The following is a 13,505-nucleotide window of genomic DNA, read 5'->3' on the forward strand; positions in this document are numbered from 1 at the left end:
AAGAATTTTTTAAACAAACCTGGGACATCTGGAATACCTTTATATTCTCGCTGGAAGGATGTCGCCTGCTATCGCCTTAGTGCTCTGAGCTTTCCTTGACTGGCCCCTTGGGCAGTGGCTGCCATCGTGTCTCGTCCCCTCTTCTCCTTTCCTGATCTTTCACCCCTTCTCTTTTCTGCCTTCCTCCCCTATCTCACGGCCCCTCCACCCCCTCTCTCTTTTGGAAAAAGTGGAAAATTGTGAATGACGGCCCTACACCCCCCTCTGGATGGATTATGCCGGAGGGACCTGGGGATTGTGTGACCCTGGATCTTGGTACAGTACTTTATCCATGCCACGAATCATTATGATTGATGGAAGGCAGACTCACAGTTGCGAATATACCTGTATCAAGTATTGTTCAGCTGCTTTTAGCTCTGTATTTCTCTGTTGCATTATGTACTCGGGGACCGTCTTCCCCTGTTTGGAGAAAAAATTATATTTGAAAAAAAAAAGAAGCCTACGACACCTGGTATTCCCAGGCGGTCTCCCATCCAGGCATTAAGGATCAGGAAAGGAGAAGAGGGGACGAGACACGATGGCAGCCACTGCCCAAGGTGCCAGTCAAGGAAAGCTCAGAGCACTAAGGCGATAGCAGGCGACATCCTTCCAGCGAGAATATACGGAACATGCCTTTCTGCCCAGACAAGTAAGCGACTCACCTCTTTTTGCGCAACCAGACTCCTGGTACCGCCCTGGTGAATGATATAGGCCATTGCTGTGGCATTGTCGGACTGAACCCGAACAGGGAGACCCCATAGTCTGAAAGACCAGTTTATGAGAGCCATATAAACTGCCCAGATCTCCAAGACATTTATGAGCAATAGCTTCTCGATCGCAGACCATTTCCCTGCGAGCACGTCTCCTCCAACACTCCTCCCCAGCCTATCAGGCTGGGATCTGTCGTAATAATCTTCCATGGAAGAGGAAGAAAATGTTTGCCTTTCAGCAAATTCTCGGTTTGCAACCACCAGACGAGACTCTTGCGTGTCCCTGGGGATAGACGCATAGGAAGATCCAAGGACTGGGGCTTCCTGTTCCAAACCGCAAGGATGCATCTTTGCAGAGGCCTTGAGTGGAACTGGGCGAATGGAAGGGCCTCGAAGGAGGCAACCATTTTCCCTAACGGTCTCATGCACAACCGAATGGGGGAAGATATTCTGCCCAGAATTAGGCGCACCAGATCCCCAATGGCCAAGGCTTTTGGCCTTGGTAGAAACACCTTGCCCTGAGCAGTGTTGATAACCATACCCAGGTATTGCAACCTGGTAGCAGGCTGTAGGGACGACTTTTCTAGGTTTATAATCCAACCTAGGCGTTCCAGGTGTTCTAGCGTTCTGGTAACACTGTGGTTCAGGAGCGCTGTTTTCTCTTTCTCTTTCTCTCTATGAGAAGCAAATCATCTAGATAAGCCATGACGGCTATACCCTGAGCTCTTAGGTTTGCCAAGAGAGGGTCCAGAATCTTTGTGAAGACTCGAGGGGCCGTAGCGAGCCCGAACGGCAAGGCCACAAATTGAAAATGGCACCACTCTACCGCGAACCTTAGATACTTTTGGTGTGCAGGAAAAATTGTAACATGGAGATATGCATCCTTGATGTCTATTGATGCCATAAACTCTCCCCCTTGCAGGGAGGAGACCACAGTGCGAATTTACTGCAGGACCGGATGCGTAAAAAACATAAAAAGAAGCCTACGGCATCTGGAAATCCCAGGCGGTCTCCCATCCAGGTACTAAACTGGTCCCAACCCTGCTTAGACTCTGAGATCAGATGAGATTGGGCTCTTTCAGGGTGATGTGGCCGTAGGAGATTTCTTCAGGCACTCTCAACCCTCTTGACTAACGCCAAGATGGTCACCTTGGGAAACAAACAAAAAAATAAGTCAACACCAACAACATAAGAAGAAGTCTACAGCACCTAGTATTCCCAGGTGGTCTCCCATCCAGGTATTAACAAGGCCCGACCCTGTTTAGTCTCTGAGATCAGACGAGATCTGGTGCTTTCAGGGTTATGTGGCCATAGGCAAGCTCTTCAGGCACTCTCAACCCTCTTGACAAACACCAAGATGGTCACCTTGGTAAACAAACAAAAAAAAAAAACAAGTCAACGCCAACAACATAAAAAGAAGCCTACAGCACCAAGTATTCCCAGGTGGTCTCCAAACCAGGTACTAGCAAGGCCCAACCCTGTTTAGCCTCTGAGATCAGAGGAGATCAGGCTCTTTCAGGGTTATGTGCCCATAGGCAATCTCTTTGGGCACTCTCAACCCTCTTGACAAATGCCAAGATAGTCACCTTGAGATACAAGCGAAAAAAAACAGGTCAATGTCAACAACATAAAAAGAAGAATACGGCACCTGGTATTCCAACGCCATCTCCCATCCAGGTACTAACTAGGCCCAACCCTTCTTAGCCTCAGAGAATAGAAGAGATAGGGCTCTTTCAGGGTGATGCTGCTGTAAGCGATCTCTTTGGGCACTCTCAACCCTCTTGACAAATGCCAAGATGGTCACCTTGGGAAACAAGCGAAAAAAAAACCCGAATCAACGCCAACAACATAAAAAGAAGCCTACAATAACTGGTATTCCCAGGTGGTCTCCCATCCAGGTACTAACAAGGCCCGACTCTTCTTAGCCTCCAACATCAAACGAGATTGGGTGCTTTCAGGGTGATGTGCCTGTAGGCAATCTCTTCAGGCACTTTCAACCTTCTTGACAAATGCCAAGATGGTCACCTTGGGAAACAAGCAAAAAAAAAAAAGTCAATGCCAACAACTTAAAAAAAAAAGCCTATGGCATCGAGAAATCCCAGGCGGTCTCCCATCCAGGTACTAACCAGGTCCCAATCCTGCTTAGCCTCTGAGATCAAATGAGATTGGGCTCTTTCAGGGTGATGCGGCCATAGCAGATTTTTTCAGGCACGCTCAACCCTCTTGACAAACGCCAAGATGGTCACCTTGGGAAACAAAAAAAAAAAACAAGTCAACGCCAACAACATAAAAAGAAGCCTGCAGCATCTGGAAAACCCAGGCGGTCTCCCATCCAGGTACAAACCAGGACCAACCCTGCTTAGCCTCTGAGACCAAAGGAGATTGGGCGCTTTCAGGGTGTTGTGCCCGTAGGCAATTTCTTTGTGCACTCTCAACCCTCTTGGGACACCTTTTCTGGGCATGCCCAGCCTTGAGGAATTTTTGGGTTCCCAGCAGCGTGCCTTCTACACTTGACCGAACAGCCTGTTCGAAAATACAAAAAAACCCTCACGATGCAGCTCCTGAACGCCGCCCGGGCCTGCATTCCCGCACTGCTGAGGGAGCCTCAGCCCCCATCCAAGGTGCTGTGGTATTCCAAAGTCAATCATATTCTCCGGATGGAAGAATTGACCGCCACCCTTTACAACACTGAAGAGGCATTTAGTGTTACATGGACATGTTGATGGGAGTGAGTGTGAGTGAGGAGTGAGAGCATGGTGCTGCTCTACCCCTCGGTATCCTGCCTAGTTCGATAACCCCGTCCTGCTCCTCCCCGGGCTACCTGATCCCATCGGATGTTGCCTAAAGGCCTTTCGCTATATTTTGCTCGTATGTCTCCCATGCTCGGGCACATATCGTTTATTTGAGCTGCGGGTTGCTGCCTCCGGGTTCGGGTGCGTGTGGTTGCTGTGTGGGGACTACTGCTTTCCGTGGGCTGCTGGCTGTCGGTCGGAGCGGGGGCCGAGAGTCTCGCTGGGGATCTCGCGAGATCTCGAGCGGCCCCAGGGCTCCTGTAGCGCTGCGGTGCTTCTCCCTCCGCTCCGTTTGAGCTTGGCGTACAGACACGTGTGACGCCCTAGGCTCTGAGCGGCGGGCTGGCTGACACGCGTAGTGTAGGTGAGAGGGGACTCCTGTGCGGGGCTTCCTCTCCCCCGCTCTCCCCCCTTCGCTCGTTGCTCTTTGCCTCCCCTCCGCTCGAGTTGTCATTGTGGCTGGTGAGACAGGAGGAAATGAACCGGAGAATACACTGACAGCGCTGCCTGTTTAGTCTTCTGGGGAAGAGAGAGGAAGACCTGGACGATTTGGATGCCTTGCATACCTGCTTCGTATGGATCCATGGAAGGTTATGTGGCCATGATCTAGCAACTAAGATAAGTGTCTCTCTTCCCTTTTGATTATGATTGAAGTGAACCACTGACTAAAATTGATGGAAAAATGTTTTGAATATATGCAAATATACACCAACACAAATATCTTGATTCAACAGTAGATCTGCCGCTGCAGGGTTATTGCGGGGGTTGAAGGTTGGCTGCCAATTAGTATTGTCCCCTTTTGATAAGCGAGTAACTCTCATATACACAAGGAGAAAACCATATAACATTTCTGCCCCCCCCCCCCCCCCCCACCCCTCTTTTTTTTTTTTTTTTTTTTTTTTTTTTTTTTGAGTGTGCTATATTACCCTTTCCTTGCTGGATCAGCTAATAAGTGGAAGCTAACCACTTGCGAGGTGGGTTTATAAGTGGCCATTTAATTTAATTATGTCAAGAAAAAGATCCCCTGAGGAGCAAATACCCGTAGAGGGTCAACAAATCACCCGAGCCGCTAAGGACAAAACCAATCAAATGGCTGCAGCGTCGGCAGCGGCAAAATTGGAGCGCTATGCCCACTCTGGTCCACCATCACCCGGTAATCCAAGTTCTCAGCAGGGAAATCTACACAATAAAGATACCAAAAACTCTTCCGCGGATAGAAGGAGTCAAGGCCAGCCTCTGGCCAACCCTACTTTATCAGTTGCTAAACTGGGGGGAAATAAGGGAGGGGGGGGTAAACCAGCAATAGTTACAACAAATTTGGAAACAACACAAAGCAGCTTTCATCTACCGATGCCGGGCAACCTGGATGAGGAGCCCACATTAAGGGACATTTTGAATGCAATTAAGGAATGCAAAGATTCAATATCCAGGTTTGATGAACAGCTAAGATATATAAAGGAGGAACTATTGTCTATGAGAAAGGATTTGAATAGGACTATATTGAGAACTACAGAGCTCGAGGAACGCATGGGTGCGATGGAGGATGAGTTGAGGCCCGTGAGGCTGGAAATTGATTCACTTAAAAAAATAGTTATTACACAAGCGGATAAACTCGACGAGATGGAGAATAGGAACCGAAGAAACAATATCAGGGTGCTAGGCCTCCCTGAACATTGCGAGGGGACTAATTTGATAGGCTTTTTTGAGGAGTGGTTCAGAGAACTTTTTGGGGAGACAACATTCACCCCGACATTTGCAATAGAACGGGCACATCGTACCCCGGTAAAAACCCGCCATATGGGGGAGCGCCCTAGGCCTATAATGCTTAAGATCCTTAATTATCAGGATAAAGTGTCCCTACTGCGAGAGGCCAGAATGAGGGGAGATATTAGATTTAAAGGAGCTAGGATCTCTCTGTATCCTGATTTTTCCCCTGACCTTCAGAAAAGAAGAGCCGAATTTATGCCAGTCAAACGAGAAATGGTTAAATATAGGTTAGAGTATGCACTCCTCTATCCAGCTCGCCTAAGGGTGATTGCATCAGGAAAGACGTTTTTTTTCAATACGCCAGAGGAAGCATCCCAATGGCTAGATGAAACTAAAAAGGACCTATAAATACATACTATAGGGCAGTTAGGTGGATTTCAAGGGATTCGGGGGTACACATTTTAGGGGGGGGGAGTGGGTAGGAACAGGGGGTATGCTTGTTGCAATTTTTTGTAGCTGGTATAGTGCATAATGTAGGTGGGGGGTAGGGGTTGAGCAATAAGGGTGTGTGGAGTACAAGTAGGTATCTGTAGTGGGGGACAAAGGGTTCCCATGAGTGGGTGTAGATTTTGGGTGAAAGCACCCAGTAGGATTGGTATGGGTGAGAGGTGGGAGTGCTGTGAGAAGGCCACAAATATACCCCTAGGGGGTAGCCCTATGGGGCGAGGGGGGTGGGGGAGGGAGTTTGGTAAGTGGGGAGGTGGGAGAGATGGGATGGCAAGGTGGGGTAAGGGAAGAATAATAAAAATAATACAAGGATGCACAAATTTAGAGATGCACTATTTAGAAGGGGATGTGATAAAATATTATATAGTATATAGGATACACGTATGTACAGTCAAGGGGAAAAAGGGAAAAGATTTTTTTGGTATTACTATTTTGTATATTTTTTCACTTCTTTTTTTTTTTTACTTTTTTGGTTAAAACTGCCCAATGTATGGGTCATTAAGTAGTGATGCAGGCGAAAAGGATTAAGATAATATCGTGGAATGTGCGGGGCCTGGGAGATCTGACTAAAAGAAAAGTGGTTTTGTCAGCCCTAGAGGGCAAAGGACCCGGATTATTGTGTCTCCAGGAGACGCATCTAACGGGTGAGACGACACGGTGTTTACAAAGTCGGAAATTCCAGACCCAGTTCCATTCCGTATTCTCAACCTATGCAAGAGGGGTTAGCATTCTTGTTGATAAGGCTGTCCGGTTCTCCTGCTATAACAGTCTCATAGATGTAAAGGGTAGATACATTTTCCTATATTGCCAAATTGAAAATAATCCCTATGTGGTGGCCAATATGTATGTCCCCCCTCCATTCAAACTGGAGATTCTATATGAGTTACTATCTTTTGTAATAGATAAACCCGGCATCCCTGTGATAGCAATAGGAGACTTTAATGAAGTCTTGGATAAAGCTTTGGACAGGTTTCCAACTGTAAATATACCAACAGGGAGAGATGAAACGAGGCTAGCCCGCTTCTTACAAGAAGTTGGTCTATGCGACGCATGGCGCATTCGGTATCCGGGGGAGCGACAGTATTCTTGCTACTCAGCATCTTTCTCTACACTATCGAGACTTGATATGGCTTTGGTGAATAGTAGTGCGTTGTCACGAGTGGATGAGGTGGAATATGCCCCGAGAGGAGTCTCGGACCACTCCCCCCTAATATTGACACTCTGTGTAGGTAAGACACAATACTCTGGCCAATGGAAAATTGACCCTTCATGGTTGGAATTAATAAAGGATACTGACCGGGTGACAACTGAGTTAAAGGAGTTTATCTACGTTAATACGGGTACAGCATCAGCGGGTGTTGTGTGGGACTCTTTAAAGGCCTTTTTGAGGGGTCTCTTTATCCAACAAATTGCTAGAAATAGGGCCGAGATGAAAAAACAGGAAGAGGAAGCCATTAAGGCGGTGTCACTGTCAGAAAGACAATATATTATCAATCCGAATCCTATTACACAGAAGGCTTGGCTTGATAATCAGCAAGAGTATAGGACAATTACCAGGCGTAAGATGGATAATAGGCGTATATTGCAGAAACAAGTAAATTTTGGGGAGGGAGAGAAAGTGGGACGAATATTGTCCTTGCTGGTTAAAGCAAATACGGCCCCCCCAGCGATATTATCAATTAGGACGCCAGGGGGAGAGACCACTTCTGAATCATCCACTATTAATAATACATTTTATCACTATTATAGCTCATTATATAAATCCCAAGGGGGGAGTGAAGGGGGAGACATGGCTGCTTTTCTGGGGATTTTAGATATGCCAACAGTAACAGAAGAAGACTTAGCAATATTGGAGGCCCCAATTACTATTGAGGAACTCCAAAAAGAGGTGGCAGAGATGCCTAACTTAAAAGCACCAGGGCCCGATGGACTACCAATCGAGGTCTACAAGAAGTATGGAGAGGTCCTGCTCCCACAATTGTTGGAGACATTGAGGCAGGCCTTGGAGTATGGAACTTTGCCGTCCTCGATGCTGGAAGCCACTATAGTGGTTATTCCCAAAGAGGATAAGGACCCTATGGACCCGGCCTCATATCGTCCGATCTCGCTTCTGGGGTCGGACGTAAAAATTTTAGCAAAAGTGCTCGCAACACGTTTAAAAAGAAGTGTCCATAAACTCGTTCACCCTGATCAGTCGGGCTTCATTCCGAATAGATCCACCAGTGTTAACATCCTTAGACTCTTCTTGAACACCCAGATTCCGGTAGATAACAGAGGCGCCAGAGCAGTTTTGACTCTGGATGCAGCCAAAGCATTTGACACCCTTGAATGGGTATATTTATTTAAAGCGCTTACTAGGTTTGGGTTTGGCCCAAATTTCATCAAATGGGTAAAACTACTCTACACTGATCCAAGAGCGAAAATTAAAATTAATAATGAGCTCTCCGAGACGTTCCTGTTGGAACGAGGCACGAGACAGGGGTGCCCCCTTTCCCCTTTATTATTTGTTTTGGCAATAGAGCCGCTGGCTATTGCCATTAGGGCCTGCCCTAATATACAGGGATTTAGGAGAGGACAGTCGGAGGAAAAAATCGCATTGTTTGCCGACGACGTCTTGCTGTTCCTAGGGGATGTTCAAAATTCATTGAAAGTGGTAATGAAGATGATTGGAGAATTTGGTCTTATATCAGGATTAACCATTAATTGGGATAAGTCCGCCCTACTGCCATTGGTAAGGGGGTCTACTGGCGCTCCCCAGGATATCGTGAATCTGAAGCAGGTAGAGAAGCTTAAATATCTGGGGGTGTGGATTACTAGAGATGTAAATTCATATCTGGAAGATAACTTATCCCCTCTTTTAGTGAAGCTAAAACAAAAGGCTGATATCTGGAGCCGCCTCCCCCTCTCATTGGCGGTTCGCTGCAACCTGGTTAAGATGGTATGGCTCCCTCAAATTCTGTATTTTCTCCACAATTCACCATTATGGATTGGGGAAGGGTGGTTTAAGAAAATAGAATCCTTATTCAGACTTTTTATATGGAAAAGGGGTCCCCCGAGGATTAGCTTGCGGACCTTGCAGCTACCGCCGGAAGAGGGGGGGTTGGCGGTACCACATCCTAGACTTTACTATTTGGAGGCCCAGCTACAGCATCTAGCTGGAGCAATAGCAATAAATGAAACCAATCCCTGCCATAAGTTATTAATGCTAGGATGTCCACATAACACGCTTTTGGAGGCGCTGGAGGCAAACTCGTTTAATATATACTGTCCAACGATTATTCAGGTTACTAAACTTTGGAAAACAGCCAAGGACCTATTGGGATATCAGAAGATATCTGTGTTGGCCCCCCTATGGGATAATAGGAATCTGGAGGAGCTATTTAAAGTCGAAAGATGTAAGGAGTGGGTAAATCAAGGGATATACAAATTAGCGCAAATGTTCCAGGGTTCAGATATCAGGTCATTTGTCGATTTAAAGTCAGAATTTTCTCTATCAAACCGCTCATTTTATAAATACCTCCAGGTCAGACATGCAATCCAGGCCCAATTTAGATCACAGGAGGTGCAGTTGAACCAGATCCCGGTGCTGTCCCAAATTATGTCTCGGGACACACTTAAGGGCTTGATCTCATTCCTGTATACTAGGCTGGGGGATAAAGTATTAGATCGAAGAGGTACGATTAAAAGTAAAAGGAAATGGGAGAGGGACGTGGGCCCACTGTCTATACCCGATTGGGATTGGATAATGGAACAGGGAACTAAGGTCTCCATCTCTCCGTCACAGAAAGCCTCCCAACTCTTCTTCTTTCACCGGGTATATTATACACCTAGGAAAATGTTTAGAATAGGGTGGAGAGATAATGATCAGTGTCCTAGATGTGGCCGGGCTGGAGACTTCATTCATATGTTTTGGAGGTGTCCGAAACTCTTTAGATACTGGACACGGGTGATAGAGCATGTGAATGAAGTCTTCGGTTTGACATTGGATGCAACAGTGAGGACTTGCTTGTTGGCTATACCAGAGGGATATAAAATCCCTAAAAATATATTTATACCAGTGACTAGATGCCTTTTTCAGGCAAGGAAGCTGATTGCTCAAAATTGGCAGTCACATTCTAGCCCACTACCTGAAATATGGATGGCCAATATAAAGAAAATAATTAGCAACAAAAGGTTTTTTTTCGTTAAGCAGGGTAATAGTAGGAAGTTTGAAAGTATATGGAGCTTCGGATTGTTGAAATTGGGGATTCCCTTATAAGTAGTTGAGACAGAATGTGTGTTTCTTGGTGATATCTCTTTTAGCGACTTTTGTCATGTAGTCTCTTATTTAGTGTGTGCTTTCATGCGCTGGGGGGTGGGGGTGGGACTGAGCGGAGGGGGGGAGGGGAGAATATACACACCTAGGTGTAACATAAGGTAAATAATTATGGTGGTTGGGCTAAAATGAGTTGTAGGCAGTGGGGTTTTGTTATCTCGATTGTTTACCTATTTTCGGATATACATAAATTTTTTTAAATAGTAAAGAAAAGAAAAGAGGAAAGAAATGAAAAAAGAGAAGAAAATATTTGAATAAATAAGCCACAATGATGTGCAAACTGGGAGGAGAGAAATATGAGCTCAAAGGTGAATTGAGTCTCCCGAATAAATTCACTGAGGTGGCAAAAAAAAAAAAAAATAAAGTGTTACATGGAGGCCCTGGAGGTATTTTACTGGTACTCGAGACTACATTCGGGAGGTGAGCAGCGCCCCTGTCCCAGAAAACGACTGAACATCTAACGTTTACCTGCTTAGGCCATGTCTGCCATGGGTGGCATCCCCCCCTCCCTTTTTGTCTTTATTTTTCTTTTTTTCCCCGCCGCCATCCCCCCCCTTTCTCCGTCTTTGCACTCTCTTCTTCCCCCGTCCTCCCTTTTGACTATGCCTTGTCTCCTTACTAGCCTTCGGGACCCAGAAGAACCCCAGGGTTCTGGACACGACCAGCTCATATTTTACTCTGGTTCACATAGGTCATGATAAGCTGGCTCGCTGTGGTCCCAGTTGTTTTCCATGATTACATTTGTCCGAACGGAGCTGCACTAGTTATACTGTACTACATGTCGGAGGTGGGGTTTCTCTCTTTTCTGCATGAAACTGTAGGACTCCCCTCTGAGAACCCAGAGTTATTTATTTGGCTGCCTATTTTTTGTTACCATGTAATTGTGACCCTGGGTCATGCTTTATGGTTGACTGTTATATTTATGTTGTTCTACTTATACTTATTAAAAGAATAAAAAAAAAAAAGAATAAGTCAATGCCAACAACTTAAAACTAAAGCCTATGGCATCGAGAAATCCCAGGCGGTCTCCCATCCAGGTACAAACCAGGTCCCAACCCTGCTTAGCCTCTGAGATCAAATGAGATTGGGCTCTTTCAGGGTGATGCGGCCATAGTAGATTTTTTCAGGCATGCTCAACCCTCTTGACAAACGCCAAGATGGTCACCTTGGGAAACAAACAAAAAAAACAAGTCAACGCCAACAACATAAAAAGAAGCCTGCGGCATCTGGAAAACCCAGGCGGTCTCCAATCCAGGTACAAACCAGGCCAAACCCTGCTTAGCCTCTGAGACCAAATGAGATTGGGCACTTTCAGGGTGTTGTGCCCGTAGGCAATTTCTTTGTGCACTCTCAACCCTCTTGACAAATGCCAAGATAGTCACCTTGGGAAACAAGGGAAAAAAAACAGGTCAACGCCGACAACATAATGAGAAGCCTACGGCACCTGGTATTCCCAGGCTGTCTCCCTTCCAGGTACTAACCAGGCCCATCGCTGCTTAGCCTCCGAGATCAGATGAGATTGGGCTCTTTCAGGGTGATTTGGTCGTAGGCACTCTCTTTGGGCACTCTGAAGCCTCTTGACAAAGGCCAAGATGGTCACCTTGGCAAACAAGCTAAAAAAAAACAGGTCAAAGCCAACAACATAAAAAGAAGCCTACAACATCCGGTATTCCCAGGCGATCTCCCAATCAAGACACTAACCAGGCCAGATCCTTCTATGGCACCTGGTCTTCCCAGACAGTCTCCCATTCAGGTACTAACCAGGCCTGATGCTGCTTAGCCTCTGAAATCTGACGAGATCGGGTGCTTTCAGGGTGATGTGGCCGTAAGCGTTCTCTTCAAGACACACCCAACCCTCTTGACAAACGCCAAGATGGTCGCCTTGAGAAACAAGCGAAAAAAACAGGTCAAAGCCAACAACATAAATAGAAGCCTATGGCACCTGGTATTCCCAGGCGGTCTCCCATCCAGGTACTAACCAGGCCCGACACTGTTTAGCCTCCGTGATCAGACGAGATTGGGCGCTTACAGGGTGATGGGGCCGTAGGTGATCTCTTCGGGCACTCTCAACCCTCTTGACAAACGCTAAGATGATTACCTTGGGAAACAAGTGAAAAACAAAACAGGTCAAGGCCAACAACATAAAAAGAAGCCTACGGCACCTGTTATTCCCAGACGTTCTTCCATCCTGGTACTAACCAGGCCTGACACTGCTTAGCCTCCGAGATCAGACAAGATCGGGTGTTTTCAGGGTGATAGGGCCGTAGGTGATCTCTTTGGGCACTCTCAACCCTCTTGTTAAACGCCAAGATGGTCACCTTGGGAAACAAGCGAAAATAAACAGGTCAACGCCAACAACATAAAAAGAAACCTACGGCACCTGGTATTCACAGATGGTCTCCCATACAGGTATTAACCAGGCCGTACACTGCTAGGCCTCCAAGATCAGATGATATTGTGCGCTTTCAGGGTGTTGTGCCCCTAGGCAATTTCTTTGTGCACTCTTAACCCTCTTGACAAATGCCAAGATGGTCACCTTGGGAAACAAGGGAAAAAAAACAGGTCAACGCCAACAAGAAGAATTCCCAGGCTGTCTCCCATCCAGGTACTAACCAGGCTCATCGCTGCTTAGCCTCCGAGATCAGATGAGATTGGGCTCTTTCAGGGTGATTTGGCCGTAGGCACTCTCTTTGGGCACTCTGAAGCCTCTTGACAAAGGCCAAGATGGTCACCTTGGGAAACAAGCTAAAAAAAACAGGTCAAAGCCAACAACATAAAAAGAATCCTACGGCATCCGGTATTCCCAGGCGATCTCCCAATCAAGACACTAACCAGGCCAGATCCTTCTATGGCACCTGGTCTTCCCAGGCAGTCTCCCATCCAGGTACTAACCAGGCCTGACGCTGCTTAGCCTCTGAAATCAGACGAGATCGGGTGCTTTCAGGGTGATGTGGCCATAAGCGTTCTCTTCAAGACACGCCCAACCCTCTTGACAAACGCCAAGATGGTCGCCTTGAGAAACAAGCGAAAAAAACAGGTCAAAGCCAACAACATAGACCCTGGCGGTCTCTCATCTGACCCACAAGCCTATGGCACCTGGTATTCCCAGGTGGTCTCCCATACAGGTATTAACCAGGCCGTACACTGCTAGGCCTCCGAGATCAGATGAGATTGTGCGCTTTCAGGGTGATGTGGCCATAGGTGTTCTATTTAGACACTCTCAACCCTCTTGACAAATGCCAAGATGGTCATCTTGGGAAACAAGTGAAAAAAAACAGGTCAACGCCAACAACATAGACCCTGGCGGTCTCCCATCTGACCCAGACCCTGCTTAGCCTCTGAGATCGGGCGCTTTCAGGGTGATGTGACCTTAGGCGAACGCTTCGGGACATACTCAAAACTCTTGACAGATGCTAAAATGGTCACCTTGGGAAA

The 13,505-nt window shown here is 46.7% G+C and overlaps 8 pseudogenes; all 8 read right to left on the reverse strand.

The window, feature by feature from the left end:
• Positions 1 to 1,729: 1,729 nt before the first annotated feature.
• Positions 1,730 to 1,849, reverse strand: LOC143957490 (5S ribosomal RNA; annotated as a pseudogene).
• Positions 1,850 to 1,946: 97 nt separating this feature from the next.
• On the reverse strand, positions 1,947 to 2,065 carry LOC143957409 (5S ribosomal RNA; annotated as a pseudogene).
• Positions 2,066 to 2,167: 102 nt separating this feature from the next.
• On the reverse strand, positions 2,168 to 2,286 carry LOC143957591 (5S ribosomal RNA; annotated as a pseudogene).
• A 320-nt stretch (positions 2,287 to 2,606) lies between these two features.
• On the reverse strand, positions 2,607 to 2,725 carry LOC143957605 (5S ribosomal RNA; annotated as a pseudogene).
• Positions 2,726 to 11,502: 8,777 nt separating this feature from the next.
• On the reverse strand, positions 11,503 to 11,621 carry LOC143957351 (5S ribosomal RNA; annotated as a pseudogene).
• A 379-nt stretch (positions 11,622 to 12,000) lies between these two features.
• LOC143957384 (5S ribosomal RNA) lies at positions 12,001 to 12,119 on the reverse strand (annotated as a pseudogene).
• Positions 12,120 to 12,220: 101 nt separating this feature from the next.
• LOC143957370 (5S ribosomal RNA) lies at positions 12,221 to 12,339 on the reverse strand (annotated as a pseudogene).
• Positions 12,340 to 12,913: 574 nt separating this feature from the next.
• LOC143957471 (5S ribosomal RNA) lies at positions 12,914 to 13,032 on the reverse strand (annotated as a pseudogene).
• Between the last annotated feature and the right edge of the window lie 473 nt (positions 13,033 to 13,505).

Source organism: Lithobates pipiens, unplaced genomic scaffold (assembly GCF_037356315.1).
Source record: "Lithobates pipiens isolate NorthernLeopardFrog02 unplaced genomic scaffold, aLitPip1_a1.2 Scaffold_52, whole genome shotgun sequence".
Classification (NCBI taxonomy): domain Eukaryota; kingdom Metazoa; phylum Chordata; class Amphibia; order Anura; family Ranidae; genus Lithobates; species Lithobates pipiens.